The sequence below is a fragment of the Periplaneta americana genome, chromosome 6 (assembly GCF_040183065.1).
Source record: "Periplaneta americana isolate PAMFEO1 chromosome 6, P.americana_PAMFEO1_priV1, whole genome shotgun sequence".
Taxonomy (NCBI): domain Eukaryota; kingdom Metazoa; phylum Arthropoda; class Insecta; order Blattodea; family Blattidae; genus Periplaneta; species Periplaneta americana.
In genome coordinates, this window is record NC_091122.1 from 81,928,372 (window position 1) to 81,940,479 (window position 12,108).

Consider the following 12,108-nt stretch of genomic DNA (forward strand, 5'->3'; position numbering starts at 1 on the left):
GATAGCATAATGGTAGCGTTCAGGCCTCTTATTCATGAGGTCCTGCGTTCGACTACAACCTCGTGCTTTTTATGTCCTTTTTTGTTCTGTTTTAGAGAGAGACAAACTAGACATAATGGCTCCTTTCTCTTTTATGATTATTTTAGTAATTAACATCAGGTTCATTAATATATTATGCCATGACTTTGTCATTATCATTATGATATTGTGGCTGCAAATGGAAAGAAAAAAGATTTTATTCTCAATAAAATATCTTTCGTGGCATAAACATAACAAATTTACTGGCGTCGGCCTTAAAACATTCAAACAAGCGTTCAAAAAACAAAACAAAAAGCCAAATTCAATATTTAGTCTATCTTCCTCTTATCTCTATCATCTTGCGGTCTAGTGGGCATGGAATTGACTAGTCTTTGCAAATAGCGACTGTTCTTAGACACGATATTCCAGGCATTCTGAACATACACACATAAATGTTCTGTCCATGGGCAGGTCTTCCATTGCAAACCCAGCAACCTCCAATCTTTCCTATTTTCTGCCTTCCTCTTAGTCTCCGCATATGATCCACGTATCCTAATGTCGTCTATTATTCTTTTCAACCAGAGACCCAACCAATTCCTTTTTCTCTTTCTAATCAGTTTCAGCATCATTCTTTCTTCACTCACTTTTTCAAACACAATTTTATTTCTTATTCTGTCTGTCCACTTCACACGCACCGTTCTTCTACACATCCACATTTCAAATGCTTCAATTCGTTTCTCTTCATTTCGTCGTAATGTCCATGTTCTTTCCCCATACAATGCCACACTCCACACAAAGCACTTCACTAGTCTCTTCCTTAGTTCTTTTTCCAGAGGTCCGCAGAAGATCCTTCTTCTTCTATTAAAAGCTTCCTTTGTTCATGTTTGCAGTTTTCTTGGGAAGGATAGGCCTAAATGCGGTAACATCCCGTTGCTTTCCGCACATCACTATCTCTTTCGCATCTTATTAAATTCCAGGGGGCCCAAGCGTGGAGATGAGGAGAGTGGATTTGACTAATTGGGCCCTCCGGACTTCACCGAAAGTCACGGCAAGGGTTAAATATTAATTCTATCAGGATGTTTGACCCGGTCAGAGACCGGGAAATCTCAATTAGCCTTTGTCCCCCGCATCCTGGACTAGCTTCTACGAATCATCAGAAAATCTTAGAGTGTGATTGGGCCAATTTTTCCGAAAATGTTTTCACACTTTTGTCCTCGTAGCTCAGCGGACGAACGTCGGAATTTAGATGTCAACGTCTCAGGTTCAATTCCTCGTTACTCCTTTTCATTTTATTGTGGTTCAAGATAGTATAATGTAATAATACAAAAAGAAAAACTAATACCAGTATTATGCAACTGGATTTTTCAAAACCTAATATTAAATTTATGTTATTTATATCGCTAAAGAACGATTACAATATAAATAAGTTGAATATTATTTATACAGTATCACTAAAGAACGATAACAGAATATAAATGATAAATATCGGTTTGTTTAATTAATATATTGCGAAAGAACAATAACAATATAAATAACTTGAATATTGTTTTATAATGCTAATGAAGGAAAACAATATAAATGATAACTTGAATATTATTTAAATCGCTAAAGAACGATAACAATATAAAAAACGTGAATATTATTCATATCGGAATTTCACAGATTTATTACAGATGTATTTAAGAAATTGTAGAAGAATACTAATTAGTAACAGTGTCCTATTTATTCTTCTTGGAGCCAAATTTGTAACTTTTAAAAGTGTGGTTACTATGTTGAAGTGTGAGTTGTAACGGATGCTTGATTTGTTATGTATGTGAGTCAGTTATGGGATGCTTGATGTCGTCGCAATGTCGTAATTATAGTTTGATTGTGTTTGTGTGACTATTGTGTATTAATTTATTATGTATGGTACGGTAAGCTGCATATTTGTGTTATAGAAGTGTTACGTATGTGTGTTGTTAATGTTTTTGTATGTTTCAAATTGATACCTGACATTTGTTTTGCAATCGCAGTGCCTAATTTACGGATTGCTTATGTTTTGTTTACATCGCGTAAGCTAATTTAATTTTCTTTTCCATTTCTCTTTATGCTTATCTTTTTTGTGTATAAAACTATAGCCCTAACATACATATGTAAAATAGGGCTAACCCCCATTGGAGATACAATAATAATTATTATTCATATCGTTATAATACGATAACAGAATACAAATGATGACCTGAATTTTATTCATATCTCTAAAGAACGATAACAAAATATAAATAACGTGATATACATAAAGAACAATAACTGGATATAAATGATAATTTGAATATCATTTACATCGCTAAAGAACGATTAAAAAATAAAATGAAAACTTGAATAAGGCCCGAACCCACGACCTTTGAGCCATTAAACAAGCACTCTACCGCTGGTCTACGAGGCGCAGATATAGAACACTTTTATAGTTCCGAACTCCTTGTACAAGCACATGCATCGTGTAACATCGCCGCGACCCGAAGTGGACTTTGAAAATATTCGCTGTTCACGAGTGCGGCCACTTTTTTTTTGACAGCTGTACATAATATGTTTCTGTTGCTAATCAAGGGGCACTTGATCTAGAAACTCACGTTTCCACAACAAAACATAAAAGTAATATACGGAGTGCGTCTTTTTTTTTTTTTTCAAAGCTAACCGAACAATTTTGTAAAGTAAATTCTCCATTGGCCGATAAAGTACATGCTGCAGAAGAAACTTTAGCTTATCGTAATGTTGTCCATCACTGCAGTTACAAAACAATGGACTGTATTTCAAGGTTACCTTCGAAAATATTTCCAGATTCTGAAATTGGAAATAAAATTGGTTATTCACGGACGAAGTCAGAGGCTATTATTAACTGTGTAATTGGACCACATTCCATAGAAAAATGTAGGCCTATGAAGGAAGTGGATAGGGTGTCTTATATAGGAGTCTCCACAGATGGAAGTAACCATGGGAATGTTAAAATATTTCCCGTGGTTATTCAATTTTTCAACTCCAGGCAAGGAGGATTGTAAACAAAGTTATTAGATATAAGAAGTGTTGGAAATGAGAAGTCACAGACAATTTCTACATTGATTTCAGATATTCTTTGTGAGAAAGTTATTGGAATTAAGTGTGTTGCATTTGGGGCGGATAATTGCAATATCAATTTTGATGGAATAAGAAGAGGTGATGAGACTAATGTTTTCTCAAATTTGAATTTACTGCTAAACAAAAGTTTAATAGATGTAGGGCAGCGGTCATCAGCACAGAGCACCCTGGGACTAGAGTTTCTTACCCGCGGAGAACACACTGCTCTATGGTGCAATCGTAGCTGCTAGCGGGTATGCTCTCTACCTCTTCCTGCTGCACGAGGGGGCACACGGGACGACTCCGCTTACCCTTTCCCCATTTCAGCGAGTGCTGACGACCACTGGTGTAGGGTGTCCAGCCCATATGTTACACAATTGCATTCAGCATGGTGTGGATTTATTACCAGTTAATGTTGAGAGCCTTGTACTGAAAATCTTCAACTACTTTTCCATTTATACAGTTTTGAATGAAATATTAAAAGAATTCTGTGCGTTTGTAGACATAAAGTACAAAGTGTTGTTAAGCCATTCGAAGACCCGTTGGTTGTTCCTTTTTCCTGCTATTTACCATATCCTTGAAATGTATCCAGCTCTAAAGTCTTATTTCTTGTCCATAGGCCATCCTCCAACAAATTAAAGATGTATAATTTTAAAGAAGTTTTTCTTCCATAATTTAAGTGAAGATTATTATTTTGTTATTCTGTCAGTCACTTGTGTCTGTATTTCATGGAAAGATTCAATCAATAGAGAGACAAGACATTTCACTTATTGAAGTGAAGCAACTGCTTGAAGAGACACTTAATGTGCTAAAGAACAGATTAAATCATAAATTTATCCCACTCAAAGTAAAAGAAGTTTTACAAAAACACAAAGAGGTGGAATGGAAAGAGAGAGTGAAAAATTCAGTTGAGAGGTGTGCGAGGTATATGCTTCTTGTCTTGAACACCTCAATAAGTGGGTCAAGTCAATGGCAGAATTTGAATCATTTTATTGGATGACATTGGATACTGAATTGACTTGGTCAACAATTGAAGAAACAGTGCAGCATGTGAATAAAAATGAAGTTGTCATTGATGATGTCAAATTATTTGATAATTTTTCAAATCTTCAAAATTATATGATAAAACAGAAACAAGATAGACCTACTGAGTTCTCTGCTTTTCCTATACACAAAAAGTAGGTAGACTATTTCAATAATGTTAATATAGTATGTTGTTCAAAATTGTTAAAATTGGCCGAGTTATTTTTTGCAATTCCTTCTGACAACGCAAATGTAGAAAGGATTTTCTCATTGATTAATTCTCAATGGACAAAGGAGCGCAACAGACTGGATGTTGTGTCTATGAAATGGATTAACTGTGTAAAATTCAATGTAGACTTGTCATGTGGTCAGTTTTATGACTACATTACAAACAGGAATGATCTCCTCAACAAGATCGATTCATCCCAGGAATACAACTAAGATACTACAGTATATTCTTTTTTTTTTATTAATTATTTACTATGTAGGCCTAAAAGTATAGTTCTGGCACACTTGTTGAAATTTTTAAGAACTATGATTACGGTATTGCAAAATTTTAGGTGTCCTGCTTTTGAACCCAACTTGTCCTGCTTTTTGGTAATGACTAGGCCTGAGAAATATATGCCGTTATACTACCAGTGCGCTTCGTGCGCCTCTGACTTTGAATACGTCTTAGAGTTGGGGTGAGTTAACGCAGTGTCTTTCGTTCGTTTGAACTCATGCTTATCATCACGGTAAGTTAGATCTCTGCATTTGGGTGGTTGAAAGCCACTCCTTTGACTTCGAAACACAACTATCTGCTAAAGAAAAATATCAAGACATCATTTTCTTTGTTAAAGAAAATTTGCATTATTTTAAAGACATTTTATTTTCTTTTCAAGCAAAAATTGTTCCGGGGCCGGGTATCGATCCCGGGACCCTTCGCTTAGCGCGCGAACAATTTTTCCTTGAAATTATTCAAACCTGCTTTACAGGGAGCTACTACCTGAAAGCCAGATTTGTATAATTTTATTTTCTGTCTGTAGAAAATACACTAATATGACATTGACAAGTATCAGCCTTATTATTTCACTATGTTAATACGATAGTGTATTACGTATTTGTTTTACATAATTTTACATTTCATATTTTTGCAGTGAATAATAAAACACATTTTCAAATTTTGAAAGTAGAACGATTGCCTGATGCTAGAAAACACAGCTTTATATCTAGAGAAACTTCGTTCCACTTCTGCAGAGACAATGGAGGAATGTTTGGAATATTTTACACAAGCATTATCTCAAAATCTGTATCATTATTACAAATTTCTTCATTTGAAATAAAGTCACAAATTTCGTCCTCGGCATCTTGCTATTATTCTTCTTTACAAGACGTTGAATGTTGCTTGTTACGAATAGCAGTATTCGGTCGTAATTTAACCGATCAACTAAAGTTCACTGCTGAACGAAACACACTGAAATCCCCCACCCTAAAGCAATTACGTACTGGTACCTAAAGTCAGAGGCGCATAAAGCGCAATGCAAGTGCATATAATTCTTACCCTAGTAATGACAATTTGGTAACCCTTGTTGAATTCGACGGATGCTAGGCAACCGCTCTGTTGATATAGAGTAACAGTTGATATAGAGTTAAATAACCGACTGAAATATGTTTAAGTTTGGTAAGTTGAATAAATCATTACATAAATTATTGCATAATAAAATATTTATAAGTTATTTTCTATGTAAATACATTTCTATAATTTACACGTGAAGTTACATATATATTAATTAGTGTCTGAAAACATATAAACACTACACAGTATAACAGCTCTATAATATAAACTATCTAGATAAGTTGAATAACTGTTTTAATGGTAATGTTGGTCCACTGTTTGGATTTAAAACCTTATCAGCGAGAAAGTTGGAATCGCTGAATTTGAAGAGCTTGATAGTCAGCGATGCTTCATTGTCCTAATTGAAACTGGCGTGGCAGCGGGCTCATTAGACAACGAAGGGCGCCAGCAATCGCTACAAGGGACGAAGACATGTCTTCTCCGAGATTCAATCCTCCATCGCGAAGTGAAAGGCCAAAAATCATCATGTATACCTCACTCATCTTTTGATGGATACCACTTGTGACTGAAAGAAAGGAGCAATGATAAACTGTCGATAAGTTGGTCCGGTAATTTAGTCTGATCTGGGAAATCACTATGGTCATTCAGTCCAGTCCTTTCAATCGATTATTCGGTCAGCTATTCTCAGTCAGTCAGTCAGTCAGTCAGTCAGTCAGTCAGTCAGTCAGTCAGTCAGTCACCCAGTCAGTCAGTCTGTCAATCCGTTTCAATCTGTTAACTATTGTCAATCAGTCAATCAATCAATTTCAGTCTGTTAGCCATTGCCAATCAGTCAGCCCGTTTCAATCTGTCACCTACTGTCAGTCAATCAGTCAATCAGCCCGTTTCAACATGTTACCTGTTGCCAGTCAATCAGTCAGTCAGCCCGTTTCAATCTGTCAGCTATTATCAGTGTCAGTCAGTAAACCCATTTCAATCAGCTATTGTTAATCAGTCAGCACGTTTCAATCAGTCAGCTATATTCAGTCAATCACTTAGTCACCTATATTCCGTCAATCAGTGAGTCAGTCTCTCCAACCTGTCACCTATTGTCAGTCAGTCAGTCATTCAGTCAGTCAGTCAGTCAGTCAGTCAGTCAGTCAGTCAGTCAGTCAGTCAGTCAGTCAGTCAGTCGGACCGTTTCAATAGTCGACTATTGTCAATTAGTCAGCTCGTTTCAATTTGTCAGCTATTGTCAGTCAGTTAGTGAGTCCGTTTCAATCTGTAACCTATTATCAGTCAGCCAGTCAACCGTTTCAATCAATCAGCTATTGTCAGTCAGTCAATCAGTCAGCCCTTTTCAATCTGTCATCTTTGTCACTCAGTCAGTCAACCTGTTTCAATTAATTAGTTATTGTCAATCCGTCAGTCAGTCAGTCAGTCAGTCAGTCAGTCAGTCAGTCAGCCCGTTTCATTCTGTCATCTTTGTCATTCAATCAGTCAGTCAGCCGTTTCAATCAGTCACCTATTGTCAGTCAGTCAATCAATCAGTCAGCCTGTTACAATCTCTCATCTCTGTCATTCAGTCAGTCAGCCCGTTTAAATCAGTCAGCTATTGTCAGTCTGTCAATCAGTCAGTCAGTCAGTTCGCCCGCCCGTTTGAATCTGTCATATTTGTCAGTCAATCAGTCAGTCAACCCGTTTCAGTCAGTCAGCAGTCAGCTTTGTCAGTAGGTCAGCACGTTTGAATCTGTCATCTTTGTCAGTCAGTCAGTCAACCTGTTTCAGTCAGTCAGCAGTCAGCTATTGTCAATAGGTCAGCCCGTTTCAATCTGTCATATTTGTCAGTCAATCAGTCAGTTAACTCGTTTCAGTCAGTCAGCAGTCAGCTGTTGTCAGTAGGTCAGCCCGTTTGAATCTGTCACCTACTGTCAGTCAGTCAGTTAATTCGTTTCAATCTGTCAGATATTGTGAAATAATCAGTCAGTAAGCCCGTTTCAATCAGTAAGTCAAATCGTTTCAATCAGTAAGTCAAATCGTTTCAATCAGTAAGTCAAATCGTTTCAATCTGTCAATCGGTCAGTATGCTCGTTTCAGCCAGCTATTGTCAGTCAATTACCCCGTTTCAATCAGTTATTGTCAATCAATCAATCAGTCAGTCAGCCTCTTTCAATCTCTCAACTATTGTCAATCAGCTCTTTTCAATCGGTCAGCTATTATCAGTCAGTCAGTCAGTCAATACGCTTCAATCAGTCAGCTATTGTTAATCAGTCAATTCGTTTCAATCTGTTAGCTATTGTCAGTCAGTCAATACGCTTCAATCATTCAGCTATTGTAAGTCAATCAGTCAAGTGGTTTCAATCTAGCACCTATTTTCAGTCAGCCAATCATTCAGTCAATCAGTTTCAATCTGTCACCTATTGTAAGCTATTCAGTCAGTCAGTCAATCAATTAGTCAATTAGTCAAATAATCCATCTAAGATTTGCGATAAAATCAACTACCGGGGAATTTTTCGTTTCTCTTACCTTTTTCTATTAGCATTATTTCATCCTCCGAATATTTGACACTGGTATTCGACAAGCAGTTATCAGATGGCGAGTCCACACCTGTGGAGTAACGGTTAGAGCGTTTAGCCGCGAAAATCATTAGAACACCTTAGATACAAAACTGCCAAAATTATTACACAATATATAAATGATCCAAAAATAGATAAATCGTTACGAAAAGCCAAATTTGAACACAAAAAAAAATTAAAATTGGGAAAGAAATTAAAACAAAATGAAATAATACATGTTAAAGCCGATAAGTCAGACTCTATAGTATTAATGAAAAAAGAAGAATAGCCTACGTAAACAAAACTTTAGAATTCATTACCAAAAATCAAATCACGGAATTGAAGGTTGATCCAACTGAGCAGTACCAAAAACAAATAAAACAGGCTATGAAGTCAGCTCCCGGCATAATATCAACATCAAAATCTTATAAATATATTGATCAAAATCCCAGTGTTCCTGTCTTAAAAACTGTACCAAAAACTCATAAGCCAACTCTGTCTATGAGACCAATAGTCAATAGTATGCACGCTCCGAACCACAAAATTAATCAATTCCTTTTACACTTCCTAAAAAAAGACTTTACCTATTGATAATAAATATACTTTGTCAAATACACAACAACTAATACAACGTTTAAGAAAATTAAAAATCAATAAACAAGATAAACTACTTTCCCTTGATATTGAAAATCTTTATACCAACATCCCCGTTGAAGAAACTATTCACATTATTACCACAAAACTATTAGAGCTCAAACTTGACCCCATTTTAGTAAAACAACTAGAAAACCTGTTACATACCTCCTTACAACAAAATTATTTCACCTTCAATGAGAAAATATATAAACAGGTTAAAGGTTTAGCCATGGGTGACCCTTTATCCGGCCTTATAGCAGAAATCTTTCTACAAAATTTAGAAAATAAAAACATCCCCAACATACAAAATCAGCATAACATAAAAAATTATTCCCGATATGCAGATGATACCCTAATCATACACAATGGCACATCATCTTCTGATTCTTTACATTAAATTACATCCTAGCCTAAAATTTACTTACGAGGAAGAAGTACAAAGAACAATCAATTTTCTTGATTTAACTATTAAAGTAAATAAATCCAAACTCACCTACAATATTTACCGAAAAGTTACTTCAGTTGATTATACTATACATAAAACTTCTAACCACCCATATTCACAAAAATTATGTAAATTTAGGTATCTCATTGACCGCTTAATAAATATCCCTTTAAGTCAAACAGCTTATACAAAAGAAAGAAAATACATAATACAACTCGCCACAAACAATGGCTTCAGCAGAAATGCAATTGAAAATTATATCCGAAATAGAATCAAGAAACTAGGAAATAAAAATAAAAATTTCACCACATTACAACCCATAAACCCAAAAAGAGATATAATTAGATGCCCAATGACATATTTTGGAAAAATTAATAATCATTTAACTTCATTTTTTAAAAAAGAAAATATACATATCACTTTCAGAACTAACAACAAAATAAATAGCATCATTCCCAACAAATTGCGTAAAACGAATAAATTCTCACAAAGTGGTATTTATCAATTACAATGTAAAAATTGCAATAGAAAATACATAGGACAAACCAAACGAAACTTCCACATTAGATTTAAAGAACATAAATCAGATTTCCATAATAACAGGAATAAATCTAAATTTGCTACTCATCTTATTGATTCAGGCCACGAAATTAACAGTATACAAAACACCTTAAAAATTTTAAAAGTAATAAATAATTCACACCTTATCAATACTGCAGAAGAGTTTTTTATTGTAAAAAATCAAGACCCTAATAATCCATTATTAAATGAGCAAATACCAAATTTACGTAATCCCCTATATCACTTAATAAAATAACATGTTATCGAATAGTCACTCCTGGCATCCCCTCTCAGTTATCTGTCCATACATCATCACTCAGTCTAAAACATGTAACGTCGGGTGAAACACGCCCCCTTGTCTGGATGCAAACAACTGAACAACTATGTAAGTACAAATATAATAAACCTTTAAGAAACGCTGATACCAGCTCTCACAACCTTTTCAAAATTAATAATAACCTATTGACTAAAATATTTTCAGACAACTATGGCATTCACCACGACGAATTAGACTGCGTGCTCTCCCACCAACAGCATTTGCATCACAGCTTCTCCATCTCTTTTAAATTTATGCATTATATTTAACATTTTAACATAGTTAATATCAAACTGTACAAATTTAATTTCAATGATACAATCTAATGAGATACTTAGCCTTTAATTGTATAAGGTTAATATCATGCTGTGCCTTCTCCTTGTCTTATATACATACGAAAATCTAGCATCAGTGTTCAGCTTTACCATGTACAGTTTACCTCAAGAGGCACAAAATTTATATAATTGTAAATGCCAGTACGTGCATTACTTACCATGTTATTAATTGCTAGATCAACTTCTCACCTATTTTAAATATTGTTTGCATCTCATGCACCTGAAGATGACGTTTTAAAGTCGAAAATATTAGTGACTTCGTACTAAATATTGTGATGTAACAGGTTATCTGACCTCACAAATTGAAAAGTGTATTTGACTGAAAATGTATTATTATATATAATTATTAACTTGAATTTCAGTAGCAGATTTTCACGAAATATTCAACCTGCCGGAATTTCACTTATCGTCACGTCCACTACTGCTAGCATATTCATCATCATCATCATCATCATCATTATCATCATAACGATCAATGTCTCATAATAAAGAAGTAGTAACATCTATCGCTGCAAAGTGATCTACAAGTTTTCTGTATTAGTTTAGAGGTGCATACTTGGATGAATGGCAACAAACAAAGTATATCCAGTTAAAAAGTAAAAGCTCCAGATTAATAGGCGACTGGTCCGTCACTAGAAGAAAAATGAGGTCATTGTTATAAACAAGATTTATGAATAGGCGTTTGTTAATAGAAGTTTAGCTTATACATACACTATTTGATGGTAAAATTAGACAGAATCTATTTTAAGATAAGTATATTCACTCACTTTGGCAGGAAAATCTCTTAGCAGGAGGGAAGGAGAGAAGGATGCAATTTCCATCATTTGGCGGTGTAGAGGCGCCGGCGGGGTTGTATTGTCCGTCGGTGTTCCTAGTCATTAAAGCTCTGTGCATCCTATCTTCATCACTGTAATAATAGGCTGTAATAACATTCAAGACATGTCAAAAGGATGGAAGGAGGAAGAGAGAGGGAGTTAGAGAGAGGGAAAAAAAGGCAACTTGGTGAATTGTGGTGGCTAATTAGTGTCCTGCTGGATACTGAGTAACGCGATGCCGCGGCTGACTGCCACTGAAAGTATCAACCGGTTACTTAAGAGAAAATGCGACGAGAGCCTTTGTTAACTATAGCAACCATTTTAAGCACCGCAGAATGTGTCTCAAGGAAGAAAAACAGCTCTTGCTTTACACTTTCAAGTCCGGCGTAGAACTGGCCAGGAAACCTTAAAAAACCTATCATGTTGAGGATTTGATTCAATTTTCAAATAAATGAAGATAATGAAGAGAAAGAGCGAATACAAAAAATTGGCTTATTTTGTGAACTACAAGGTCTTCAAAAGATGATGTGAAAATATTAAAAATCGCTTGAGCAGCCTAATGGTTCTACTCGTACGGTTGGCTTTCCGAGAGCCTGAAGAGCTCCCTCTCTTCCTCTGTGGATGCTATAGCGACTAGCTTATCGTATCAGACACCCTGCAAGCAAAAGTATGCACACGAGTATTTATTTCTGTCAGTATAAGATTCCAACAACCTTGTTTTAATCATTCAATTGGAAATCCTGTATTTTTATTATAGACTTAACATTTATTATACTTTAT

General features: G+C 35.3%; 1 long non-coding RNA gene across 1 annotated transcript in view; it reads right to left on the minus strand.

The window, feature by feature from the left end:
- Nucleotides 1-5,884: 5,884 nt before the first annotated feature.
- Nucleotides 5,885-12,108, minus strand: part of LOC138702209 (uncharacterized) — a 95,242-nt gene continuing 89,018 nt past the window's right edge. The window contains exons 2-4 of the long non-coding RNA XR_011332805.1: nucleotides 11,281-11,420; nucleotides 8,192-8,272; nucleotides 5,885-6,251 (exon numbers count right to left, since the gene is read on the minus strand). This is a non-coding gene — a long non-coding RNA (uncharacterized lncRNA). The remainder of the gene's footprint in view (nucleotides 6,252-8,191; nucleotides 8,273-11,280; nucleotides 11,421-12,108) is intronic.